Source organism: Petromyzon marinus, chromosome 82 (assembly GCF_048934315.1).
Source record: "Petromyzon marinus isolate PM22_M1 ecotype Great Lakes invasive population chromosome 82, UKy_Petmar_22M1.pri1.0, whole genome shotgun sequence".
NCBI lineage: Eukaryota > Metazoa > Chordata > Hyperoartia > Petromyzontiformes > Petromyzontidae > Petromyzon > Petromyzon marinus.
The window spans coordinates 3,014,918-3,027,891 of NC_133747.1; the positions used below are offsets into that span (position 1 = coordinate 3,014,918).

The window sequence follows — 12,974 nt, forward strand, 5'->3', positions numbered from 1 at the left end:
TTCCATCACATCTGCCGGGTACTAGTCTATTTATCAAAGTTAATTTCCCTCTGCATCCCCAGCGTTCCCAGCCTCCCACTTGCAGCCCCGCCCACTTCCCCCCCAGCTTCACGTCCTCTCTCCCCTTAGCACTCACGCAGCCCCCCCCCATCCCCCTACCCCACTCCCCCCCTCCCTCTCTCTGACCTCCTTGCTCCTACCCCCCTTTCTTACCTATTTAACATCTTGCCACGGCAGCTCTCTCACCCACTGCATTGGCATTGTTACTGCATTCGCATTGCTGCTACATTGGCATTGTTGCTACATTGGCATTGTTTCTGCATTGGCATTGTTGCTGCATTGGCACTCGTGCACCGCCCATGCTCCTGGTGCTGTTGATACACCTGGGATATGCCCATCCCAAACCCTGATAAACAGTTTGCCTTTAGAGGCTGACTCCTTTGCCTGATGACGACCGCTTGTGTTGCGATCGAAACGTCGTGATTTGTTTTATTTCTAAGAGTATGGATTCCTGCAGTCACAAAAGCTTCAAATCAAGATTTACTAATTTGGCTGTCGGATGGTGGCGGATTTAACGACACATTTATATTTACACAATCTAACCCAACAAACCATTGTTATGGTATGAGAGGGTTAGGGTTGTAAAGGGTTATGGTTTTATTGGTTTAGAGGTTTAGAGGGTGAGTGGTTTAGAGCAGCGGTCCCCAACCTTTTTGGCACCAGGGACCGGTTTCGTGGAAGACAATTTTTTCATGGACCAGAGGTGGGGGGGTTCATCATTGGGTCTTTCCCCTGTTTCAAAGAAACTCTCCAGCGATGTTTGTTATGGGTTTGAGGATTTTCAAGGGTCTAAAGGATTAGAGGGCCAGGGATGAGAGGGTTTAACACCTACACTTAACAATATTATCTGTAATAAAGGTTTTTTTGGGGGTTAGTCTCCCAACACACCGGTGTCCTAAAGTAGAAACAAATCGGCATTTTTTAGTTACGTGATAGAATTTATGAATTGGCTGTCGTGTGGTGGCTGGTGTAACGATACATTTACATTAACTTACCCCAAAAACCCTTTATAGGATTAGAGGGTTATGTGTTTAGAGGGTTTAGAGAGTTACATGTTGAGAGGGTTAGTATTTAGGGTTAGAGGTTTAGAGAGTTAGGGGTTTAGAAGGTTAGGTGTTTAAGAGGATTGGGGTTTAGATGGTTTGGGATTTAGAAGGTTAGGGATTGAGGGTTTTAGAAAGTTACGGTTTTGAGGATGAGAAGGTTAAGGATAGAGTTTTAGGGTTTAGAAGGTTATGGGTTTAGAGGGTTATAGGTTTAGAGGGTTAGGTGTTTAGAGGTTTAGCAGGTTTATGGATTTCGATTCTTATAGGTTTAGTAATTAAGGAGTTTAGGTTTCTTTGAGTCTAAGGGGTCTGTGATAAGATAAAAAATTGTTTAGTTTCATTTGTATGTTTGTAAATAATTTGTATATCTCTCCTGTCGTGTTTTGTATTCTATTTTTGTTGTTACATTTTGACCCGCGTGACTGGACATCTGTGAAAAATATCTTTATCGCTCGTTAGATTCCTGCAGTACAAATAAATATTTTTAATTTGTATTCTTATTGGCCTCGAGTCTATGGATTTCGGTGTGAGTTTTTGGGTCTCTGAATGTATGGATCTCTGTGTGAGGCTATGGGTCTGTGTGCGAGTCTATAAGGTCGCTGTGTGAGTCTATGTGTGTGTATATTGCAGTGTGTGGATGTCTGTTGGAATCTATGGGTCTTTGAGTATGGATGCTTGTGTGAGTCTTACTTGTGTAATGAGCGATTTCCGCGACACGTTGTGCAGAGGGGATTTATTTTATTCATATACGGGCACAACACCGTATCTCTCACTCCAAATACAACACTGGATGTTAGCATCTCTATGGGCTACAAACACACGGCCGGTAACTCAGCGTGGTTCCACCATCCGTGCTCGGCCAAGCCGCTGGCTGGTGGCGTGCCGAGGAGGGTGATGGAAGCCGAGGTAGATCTTCCACGTGGTCGGACGACAGAGAGAGATGACGGCGAGCAGCGACGCAGTCCGGACCCAAGAGTCCTCCGCCCCCGCTTATATCACCGCAAGCGCGGCTAGGCTCCGCCACTGGCCACGCCCTATAGTAGAACCTTCGAGCGGGTTCCCGAAGCATCCCGGCCAGCCCCACCCATTACCTTTGGCCCAGATGCCTCTCCCTTTCGGATTGGATGTTGTTTCAGCGGTGCCTGTACCCGTGCTTCCCTTTTTGTAACCAGCAGGTGTCATCATGTCATTGGACATGCACAAATTGAACTTAAAAAGGGCATTGAGGGGTGCGGAATCAGAATTGAATATTAACTTCCTGTAATGTTTTATAATAATATATTTACTCCAGGAAAGCCACACTGAGTCATAGTAAGGTCCTGAATTGAGTTTTCATTTTAAGATATTTCGACCAATGAATGACGAGCGCTTACAAAAGTGGGGGGAAACCGAAGCACCCGGAGAAACTCCACGGTTACGAGGGGGAAACACTAAACCGTGGAGGGGATCGTCGTGGCGGAAGCTGCGCGATCAACAGCCGCAGTCGTTCGCGTGGTGGAAACCGCGCGATAAACGGTCTCCTGGGGTCGTTACACATGGATGAGTGAGTTTCTTAGTGAGTGACAGTGTGAATTTGTGAGTGAGTCCGTGAGTGAGTGAGTGGGTGAGTAGTGAGTGAGTGAGTAGTGAGTAAGTTTCTAAGTGAGTGGGTGACCGAGTTTGTATATGAGTGAGTGGGTGAGGAAGTGAGCGAGATGAGTGGGTAGGTGAATGATTGGAAAATTTAGTTTTTGAGTAAGAGGGTGGGTGGTTAACTGAGTTTGTGGGTGCGTTTGTGAGTACATCATTCTTTAATGATTGGGTGAGTTGCTGAATGATTGATGGAGGGAATAAATGGAAAAAATATTGAGTGAGCGATTGACTGCTTGAGCAAGTGGATGAGCGAGTTTGTGACTGAGAGGTTAAATTATTTTATGAGTGAAGGAGCAGGTTATTGAGTGAGTGGGCGAGTAAAACGGTCCTTTTATGAGTAAGTGAGTGTCTAAGCGAGTTGGTAAGTGAGTTTCCGATTGAGTGGCTGAGAAAATGGGTGAGTAAGTGAGTACTTTAATGAGTGAGGGAGTTATTGGATGAGTGAGTGGGTGAATGGGTGGGTGAGTGAGAAGGTGAGTTTTTGAGTGAATGGCTCGGGGTTTGTAGGAGTTTCTGAGTGAGTGGATGAGTGAGTGAGTTGGCCAGTGAGTGGCAGAGTGAATGTATGAAGAAATAGGTCAGTGAGTGGGTGCGGATGAGTGAGGGAATTATTTGAGTCGGTGGTTTGGCGGTTGAGTTAGTTTCTGAATTAGTGGGTGAGTGAGCTTCTGAGCAAGAACTGTGAGTGAGTGTCTGAAAGCGAGTGAGTCTGGGAGCGAGTGAGTCTGGGAGCGAATGAGACTGGGTGCGAGTGAGTCTGGGCACGTGTCGTTGAGCAAGTGGATGAGTGGGTAAATGTTTGGGTGAGCGAGCATTTGAGTGTGTGAGTGGGTGATTTTCTGAGATAGTCTATGAGTGAGTGAGTGGGTGAGTGAGTGAGTGGGTGAGTGAGTGAGTGGCTGAGTGGATGTGTGAGTCGGTGAGGGATCGAGTGAGCGAGTAAGCTTGTGAGGGAGTCGGTAAGTAAGTGGGTGGGTGCACAAGCAGTGAATAAGTGGGTGAGCGAGTGGATGCGTCTCTGTGCGAGTCTTTGGGTCTCTGTATGAGTTGATGGGTATCAGTGTGAGTCGATGTGTATGTCTATGGGTCTCTGTGTGAGTCTTTTCTCTGTGAGAGTCCATTGTCTGAGTCTCTTTGTGAGTCTATGTGTCTTTGTGCAAGTATATTGTCTCTGTGTTTCGATGGGTCTCGGTGTGAGGCTATATGTAAATCTATCGGTCTCCATGGTCCCAATGCCTCTGGGTCTCACACAGTCTCTCTGTGTGAGACTTGTCAAGACTTTTGGGCGACCCTGTATAAAAATCAATTTTCTTTTGACTTTTGGGCCACCCTGAACAATAAATCAATGTGTCCTAACTTTTAGGCCACCCTGTACAATAACCCTATGTGTCTTGGCTTTTGGGCCACACTGTACAACAATAACCCCGATGTGCCATGACGTTTTGGCCACCCTGGACAATCACTCAGTGTCCTGACTTTTGGGCCACCTTGTAAAAAAAATACCTTATGTTTCCTGACTTTTGGGCCACACTCTACAATAAAAACCCGATGTGTCCTGACTTTTGGGCCACACCGTACAAAAAATAATGCGGGAAGGAATCATCCTTAGGTAATAAAGGAGTTTAGACAGACTCAGCTTCTTAATCAGTCCGGAGCTCCGGACTTCAGGAAGCCTCCAGAGAAAGATGCTGAAGGAAAGTGCTGGCGAGTTCACGAAGGATCGCAGCTTCCCGGGTCCGCTTGCAGGCTCACCTTGTAGGGGAAGTGTGGCCACCGAATGGAGAACTTGGGAACTGGTGAGGAGAGGGCGCATTGTGGGAGCGGAGCGCAGGGAGGGGCATGGAGGTCAGACGTTCCACGGGAGGAGGCGAGTCACGTCCTAATGCCTACGGGATGGAGGAGAGCACCGGGCTCACTGAAACGGGGGCTTCCATACAAAAGAATCGACGAGAATAAAAAAAAACAAGGAGAGAATCGAGCGTGTTGTGAGCATTGATAGACAGTGAAGTATCCAGAGGCGTGAGAAGGGAGGCTTGCTACAAGAGGTAGGAGCGGCCCCTTCATCGCTCCTTCTTTTCTCGTGATTAGACTGCTCTTTCTCTCCATCGCGCCGCTCAATGTTTACTTTCAGCCGGAACGGCTCCGGATCGCTGCACCGGGGATTATTTTGCCACGCCACATCAATCTCTCTTTATTTGGTCCTCACAATTTTGTATAAAATTGTTTATAGACTTATAAGATTATGAGGACGATAATGAAGCATTATTATGGAAAGGCATACCTTACACTCTAGTGGTAGTGCCTTACGCCGATATTTCCCACTCCGAGCCAGCCTACAGTAGCATCCTGGGGGGAATGTAGAGCGAGGAATGTAAAGCCCTGCATCTACAAATGTGCAAAACGTCTCGAGGCTGTGAAATGGAGATTTGGGGGTGTGCCTGGCGCTGTTTAAAAGATACCACCCCGCCCCCATCAGAAACCTCTTCCCTGCAGCTGTCCCATGAGAGTGCTATGGTGAGCGAGTGGATGACTTGAGCACCTGCCAGCAAGGGGATCCAGAGAAGCGTCATAGCAATTGTAAGAAAGGAGGACATGCGAGTGTGCCAACACTTGTTTCGCACAGTACAGGTACATGGTGCAATACGTGCGTTTGGGAAGCGGTGATGCAGTGCTACGCGCATCACGCTACAAACCCGTCGACCCGAGTTCGATTCCCACCCACGGCACGCATCAGTGGCGAGCGACATCTGGACTGACCGGCACCCACGCTTTCCTAACTCGCACTCACCAGCGTGGTGAAATATGGTTAAATGACCCCCCCATTATGAAGGCGATGTACGGGAGGGGCCTTCATCCGTTGTTGTGCTGAGAATGACTGCAATGGATTTTATTTTTGACCAATGTTGCAATATCATGCATTCAGGGAGTGGCGGTGCAGTGATTGGTGGTCTCAAGCTGCATTTCCAAGAGGGTCCTGAGGGCGAGGGCAGGAGCTGAATTGGTCATCGTGTGTAGCAGCAAACTGGAGTGCCCGAACAAAGCCTACGTATATGGAGGGGATTACACTCAAGGAACTAATTTTATTTGTGTTCATCACGGACAGTCCCAAAGACCCAAACACACAAAACAGCCAGCAAAAATCATGACTATTAAATGTGTCACTGATAAAGAGGTAATAAGTGTCTTGAATCAAGCACGGTTATAGGAATATTGGAAAGTACAGGAGGTACATTTTACGTGTGTCTGTGCGTATATTGTGTCATGTCGGATGTGAGGAAATTCTTCTTCAGCCTTTGCAGTCTGTCACGAGAATGATAAAATGCACCACGTGACACCCAAGTGTTCACCAAAAGCTGGTAACGAGACAACGACACGCACAAATCTGCAGCCTTCTCTCTCAAGTGATATAATTTTGCCGAGTTCATTCCGAGCCGACGTTGCTCCCCCATTGGTTGTGTAAACACGGCGGCGTCTCCCAAGAACTTGTAAACAACCCGCCGAGCCCTCCCAGCCACAGTCCTGTTCCGAACGAGCCTGACGGCACGCGGCTCGTCGATGCGAGCCTTCGATTGATAACGGGGCGCAGGAGCTCACTCAGCAGACTCCCTGGCGGCATCGCGGCGATGACTACAGCCTCAAGCTAAACAAGCGCAGAACCTGCAGATCGCTGTGACATGGAAAGCGCGGCTCATCATAAAGACAAAACCGTGGGAGCGCAGCGTGCGCTGTGCACATTTTCCTCGGAGTAGCCCTCGTTTACAGGAGAACATAACTACGTGTAATGCACGTACAGGAGAACATACGTCCGTGTCACTCGACCACTTCGAGCATGCCGATTAAGGAATTCCCCTCCTCAAGGTGTGTATTAATTTGTAAAAATGTCAGGATAGTTTTTCAACTGGTCTTGTGCACGAGTGGGTTTAGTCAAATCCATTGGTGCTAAACTAGTTTTGCGTTGCCTTTGTATTGTATTGGCCTCGGTGTCTTATAGAGTCAGAGGGTGGGCAAGTCGGGTGTCGGGTTCATATATATTGTTGCGAAAGTGTTTTTGGGGTCATTGGATGGGGTGGCAAGTTATCAGTCTGTAATTTTTTTGGTCGGTGGGTCAGGATGATGCTTGTCGGGTGATTTACTTGTTGGGGGTACCCGTGGGCTGGCGGCTGGGCGGGGGTCGTCCGTCGGGTCGGTGGTTCGGCGGACGCGACGTCATCCGGCCATCCGTGCGAGCGTGGGTGGAGCAGCCCGTCGGCGAGACGGCTCTTCTCCTGCTCGTACCTCTGTACCAGCCGCCTGCCGGAGTTGACCAGAGCCTCGGCTCGCACCACCATCTCCTCCTCGTAGCGCTCGCTCGGGCTGTGGAGAGACACCAGTGCCGGCGTCACGAGCGTGGGTGCACCGGCAGTACCCCGAACCGAGCGGAGCCCGGACTCTACATGCACTTGGGCCGACCGGACCATGGCCCCGACTTTAATAAACAACACAAAACTAGCTTCGACCCTAACCGCACGATTGTTAATCACGCCACGCGATACGCACCTGATGAAAGCGCCGAGTTGCATGCGTGAGAAGTTATTATTTCCAATCGTTCAATATATTTGACATTTAAGCCCATGGTGGTGATGGTCAATGTGACACCGGTGCGGCAGGTTGGTTTGCGAGCCACCCCTACCACGCGAGACCGTGGCTAACAGAGCACACAAAACTGAACAAGTTATTACATTTAATCGTTAAACGGAGAATAATTGAGAAACAATACGAATGATAACAAGACCATACAAATGATCTGATCCGGAATCGAATAGTGGGCCTTGCAATGGGAGTAGTTGAGTTGCTGGGGAGGGAGTGCGGTGGAATGCCGGCCCCTTGTGAGCACCACAAGAAGCCGAGGGCAGAATAAAAGCGCGACACTGCCGTCGGTAGCGTCAGCGCAACGGGCTTCACGACCAAGACCGCACCTCATGGGCTGCTTCCACTCGCTCAAGAGGATGCCGAGCCTTTCTTGACAGTCTAATTGGGGACAGGGAAAACACAGGGGTTGTCAGACATTGCCACACTCGGAATGAGGAAAGTGAGAAGTGATGGGAGTGGAGTAGAGAGGGAGGGCATTTGTTACCAAAGAGGACGTCGCCGATACGTTCCACTTTCTGAGTGGGGTTTCCTTCTGGCTCCCCGTGTGCGACCGCGAGTCTGAGCTCGCCCTAATCCTGGGCCATGCGACCCGTGCTCTGCGGTGGCGATGTGTGGGCAGGGAGCCGCGTCACTCAAACGATCGCTCGGTCACCAACTCAAGAGGACAGAGATCCCTCCTATCGCCCCAAGAGGCCGCCGGGGCAAATGCTGCGAGCAAACATCTGTTAAGGCCGGAACGGCACATGAGGGGGTGATGTGGCCAGCACGGAGTGGCCAACTCTTGCCTCCAAAGTGCTGAATCACTGCCAGCCGATTCGGACGAATGGCCAAGTTAGGGAACAGCTGACGGGGAGCAGGTGGCCAAGGTGGGCTGATGAACAGTCAGCTGGATGAGTTATGAACATGCTGCAGGTTGGTGTGTAGAGACAAGGGTTAAAGGGTGACTAATGACAAAATGTTAAAGCTGCCTTCTGTTTACCCAGGAGAGCCTTACTGAGTCTCAAGACATTATCAGGAGGCTCCCGCTACATTGGAATGTTTGGCCAATTGGATTGAGTGGTGCGTGTGGGAGGAAATGGTACCAAGTAGAACGTCATGAATACGACGAGGATGCACCTCAATGATAAGGATAGATGGAATCAAGAATCCATCGATGCACGCCTTCGACTAGTCACCTTGTGGCCTAAGCCCACAACACCAGGTATTCCCAGGGAGTCTCCTATCTAAGCACTAAGCCCAGGCCTGCTTATTCTCCCAGAGCCAATGAGACTGTGTGGTGTATTCAAAGCCATTGGGTTGAAGGCAATTGACAGGCAGGCAGAGCGAGTGGTGGGCGCATGGGTGGCAGTAGAAGCGGCCGATGTAGACCGCTCTGAATGGATAGAGGTGGTCGAGCCAGATGATTGCGGAAGGAGTAGCGGAGTGGTGCATCGTGGCCGTGATCGGACATCGAGTGGTCAAGCGGGTATTGTGTGCAATGCACTAGAAACCAGTTCTGAACCGTCACAACGGTGGTGAGAGGCTGCCGAATTGGGAATTGGGGACGTTTGCCCAAGCTCCCAATCCGAGTTGGGCCACCTGTAAGAAGGGAGGGCGCGCACTCGAACTTGGGCCGGCCACGACCGTTTTACCAGCGGTCGAGATCCTCCCGCGAGCTCAGGGAGGCCGGCTCGGGGCGCTGGCGCTGCGATTCGGCCAGGGCGAGGGTCTGGAAGTACGGGGACGTCCGCTGCGGGCAGCCGCCAGACGGGACGCCGGGTCGCTGCGCTACAACGACGACGACGGGGAGGACGATGAGGGCTACGGGTGCGAGCAGTGGCGGCAACAACTGTGACAGAAACAACTGACGCGGCATCGGCGCTCACGTAGCGGATAGCGCACCGCGCTACGGACCTGGCGAGCCGAGTTCGAGTCAAGTGCGCGGTTAAGAATGGCGACAGCAAACATCAGAACCGATCTCTCATCCCCTGTGCGCTCCTCGTGATCACCTGGCTTATAATAGTTGCACATTTACAAATTTACCAACTTACTTAGGTTCAGATGAATACGAGAACCTGGTGTGGCTTGTAGTGAACGTCAGCAAGGGGGAGACGAAGGCGGCCAGCCATGGCGCTGGTCACACCACCTCCCTTGTGTTTAGTGCCGTCCTTGATAGGTGGGCACTTGACCTAATATTCTGTGTAGGCTACAAGACCTTTGTCTTTACGTGTGTACATGTGTGTGAGTGTGCAATTGCGTACAAGTGTGTAAATGTACAAGTGTGCACGTGTGTGTATGGCCTCAAGGTGCACATAGCCTGGCACAAGCACCGTGGTGATGTCACCGCCACTTAGTGGCGAATGGCGGTTGTTGTTGTGTTATCTACAATGGAGCATTTGTAGAGTGTAAAGTGGAGAGTTTTCCATATCTAAGCAGTGTGCTTATGACCAGCTCCGGTTTGACAGCAGAGGTCTCACTCTGAATCAGTTAGGCGGCATTATCTATTCATCGGCTGTTTAATGCTGTGTGGAAGCTTCATGGTCTGTTACGCAACACGAAGCTTTGGATCGTCTCAACCACAGCCATGCCCTTCCTTCTCTATACTTGTGAAATGTTGACCCCTCATGGAACATCTGCGCTGGTTAGAAACATTTAGGCTGGCCTGCGTACGGTCCATCCTTGGTTTAACCAGGCTGGATTGTCCTTGAAAGACCGCGACACAGTCCCATTAATGAGCTCCTCCGGCAGGCAACGCTGCATTTGCTGGGTCATGTAGCCCTCATGCCCCACCACCTCATGCCCAAGTTGCTTGTTTGTCCATTTATAGAGGTTAAAAGGGCAAGAAACGGGCTGGAGTAGAGATGGACTGATGCAATACGGGAGGATGTGAAGCTGAGTGGACTTGCTGAAGACCGGTACCAGCGGTGTTAAGATCGACCTCTATGGAGGAGGGTCGTGAAAGACGCTACTGGGCAGTTGGAGGCAGTCGCCCTCCAACAACAACTCAGGGCAGAGGAGCGGCGCTCACAACAATGAACGGAGTGCTGGGTGGATAAAATGCAGCAAGTTGGCGCAGTAAAGGACACAGCTGGTGCATCCACCAAGCATCTTAGTCAACGCATGGCATCTGGGTGTGTCCCGTGACATTGTGTCAGCGAACCTTCGACACGTCACGTGGCCTCAAGTGCATCTAGCCTGGCAGAGGCACCATGGTGACATCACCGCCACTTAGTGGGGAATGGCGGTCTGTTGTTGTTGAGTGTACAAGTGTGTATGAGTGTAAACGTGAGTGTACACCTGTGTATACGTGAGTGTATACGTGAGTGTACACGTGTGATGCGGCTAAGTGGTAGTGCTGTATTAACCGTAGTAATAACACTGTGGTGTGGTAGTAACTGCAGTAATATGAATACTTTGGTGTGGTAGTAACAGAAGTAATATTAGTAAGAGTAGTTATAATTGTAATAACACTACCGTGTGATAGTAACAGTAGCAGTATTAGTAACAGTAGTAGTTATACTAGTTATAATAACACTACGGTGTGGTAGTAACAGTAGTAGTTATACTAGTTATAATAATACTACGGTGTGGTAGTAATAGTAGTAGTTATACTAGTTATAATAATACTACGGTGTGGTAGTAACAGTAGTAGTTATACTAGTTATAATAACACTACAGTGGTGTAGTAACAGTAGTTATACTAGTTATAATAACACTACGTGTGGTAGTAACAGTAGTAGTTATACTAGTTATAAAACTACGGTGTGGAAGTAACAGTAGTATACTAGTCATAATACTACAGTGTGGTAGTGACAGTAGTAGTTATACTAGATATAATAACAATACGGTGTGGTAGTAACAGTAGTAGTTATGATAGTTATAACTCCACAGTGTGGTAGTAACAGTAGTAGTTATGATAGCTATAACATTACAGTGTGGTAGCAACAGTAGTAGCTATGATAGTTATAATAACACTACGGTGTGGTAGTAACAGTAGTAGTTATGATAGTTATAATAACGCTACGGTGTGGTAGTAACAGTAGTAGTTATGATAGTTATAACAACACTACAGTGTGGTTGTAACAGTAGTAGTTATGATAGTTATAATAACACTACAGTGTGGTAGTAACAGTAGTAATGATAGTTATAATAACACTACAGTGTGGTAGTAACAGTAGTAGTTATACTACTTATAATAACACTACGGTGTGGTAGTAACAGTAGTAGTTATGATAGTTATAATGACACTACTCGTGTGGTAGTAACAGTAGTAGTTATACTAGTTATAATAACACTACGGTGTGGTAGTAACAGTAGTAGTTATGATAGTTACAATAACACTACAGTGTGGTAGTAACAGTAGTAGATATACTAGTTATAATAACACTACGGTGTGGTAGTAACAGTAGTAGTTATACTAGTTATAATAACACTACGGTGTGGTAGTAACAGTAGTAGTTATACTAGTTATAATAACACTACGGTGTGGTAGTAACAGTAGTAGTTATACTAGTTATAATAACACTACAGTGTGGTAATAACAGTAGTAATGATAGTTATAATAACACTACGGTGTGGTAGTAACAGTAGTTATACTAGTTATAACACTAGAGTGTGGTAGTAACAGTAGTAGTTATGATAGTTATAATAACACTATAGTGTGGTAGTAACAGTAGTAATGATAGTTATAATAACACTATGGTGTGGTAGTAACAGTAGTAGTTATGATAGTTATAATAACGCTACGGTGTGGTAGTAACAATAGTAGTTATGATAGTTATAACAACACTATAGTGTGGTTGTAACAGTAGTAGTTATGATAGTTATAATAACACTACAGTGTGGTAGTAACAGTGGTAGATATACTAGTTATAATAACACTATGGTGTGGTAGTAACAGTAGTAGTTATGATAGTTATAATAACACTACAGTGTGGTAGTAACAGTAGTAGTTATACTACTTATAATAACACTACGGTGTGGTAGTAACAGTAGTAGTTATACTAGTTATAATAACACTACGGTGTGGTAGTAACAGTAGTAGTTATGATAGTTATAATGACACTACTAGTGTGGTAGTAACAGTAGTAGTTATACTAGTTATAATAACACTACAGTGTGGTAGTAACAGTAGTAGTTATGATAGTTATAATAACACTACAGTGTGGTAGTAACAGTAGTAGTTATGACAAACAATACAGTACACAAAATCCGTGACCTGATCCCATACGTGAAGGATGTCGTTCCTGACTTACAGTACCCCGGGGTTTACAAATTGAGCTGCACTTGTGGTGACTGCTATATCGGGGAGACGAAGCGACATGTCTCTGACCGAATTCGTGAGCAAAAATCAGATTTGAAACACGGCAGAACGAATTATTCTGCCGTAGCTGACCACTGTTACAACGCTGTGGGTGATCACGATGTAGTTTTCTCCGATACCAAGATTCTCTGCAAACCCATGGGTTTTTATCAGAGATTTGTCCTCGAGGCAAATCAGATTTACAAACACGGACACAATTTCAACCGAGACTATGGTTTCAAATTAAGCAATAAATGGAAAGATGTTCTAAATCAAACCAAACATTAAACTAATTTTCAATGGTACAGTAAAGTTTTTTCAAGTAG

At 47.4% G+C, this 12,974-nt stretch overlaps 1 long non-coding RNA gene across 1 annotated transcript; it reads right to left on the reverse strand.

The window, feature by feature from the left end:
• Nucleotides 1-5,798: 5,798 nt before the first annotated feature.
• On the reverse strand, nucleotides 5,799-11,788 carry LOC142907711 (uncharacterized). The gene is made up of 2 exons (XR_012931217.1): nucleotides 7,694-11,788; nucleotides 5,799-7,091 (listed from the first exon to the last, which is right to left on the reverse strand). It is a non-coding gene; the product is annotated as an uncharacterized LOC142907711 (long non-coding RNA).
• Nucleotides 11,789-12,974: the final 1,186 nt, after the last annotated feature.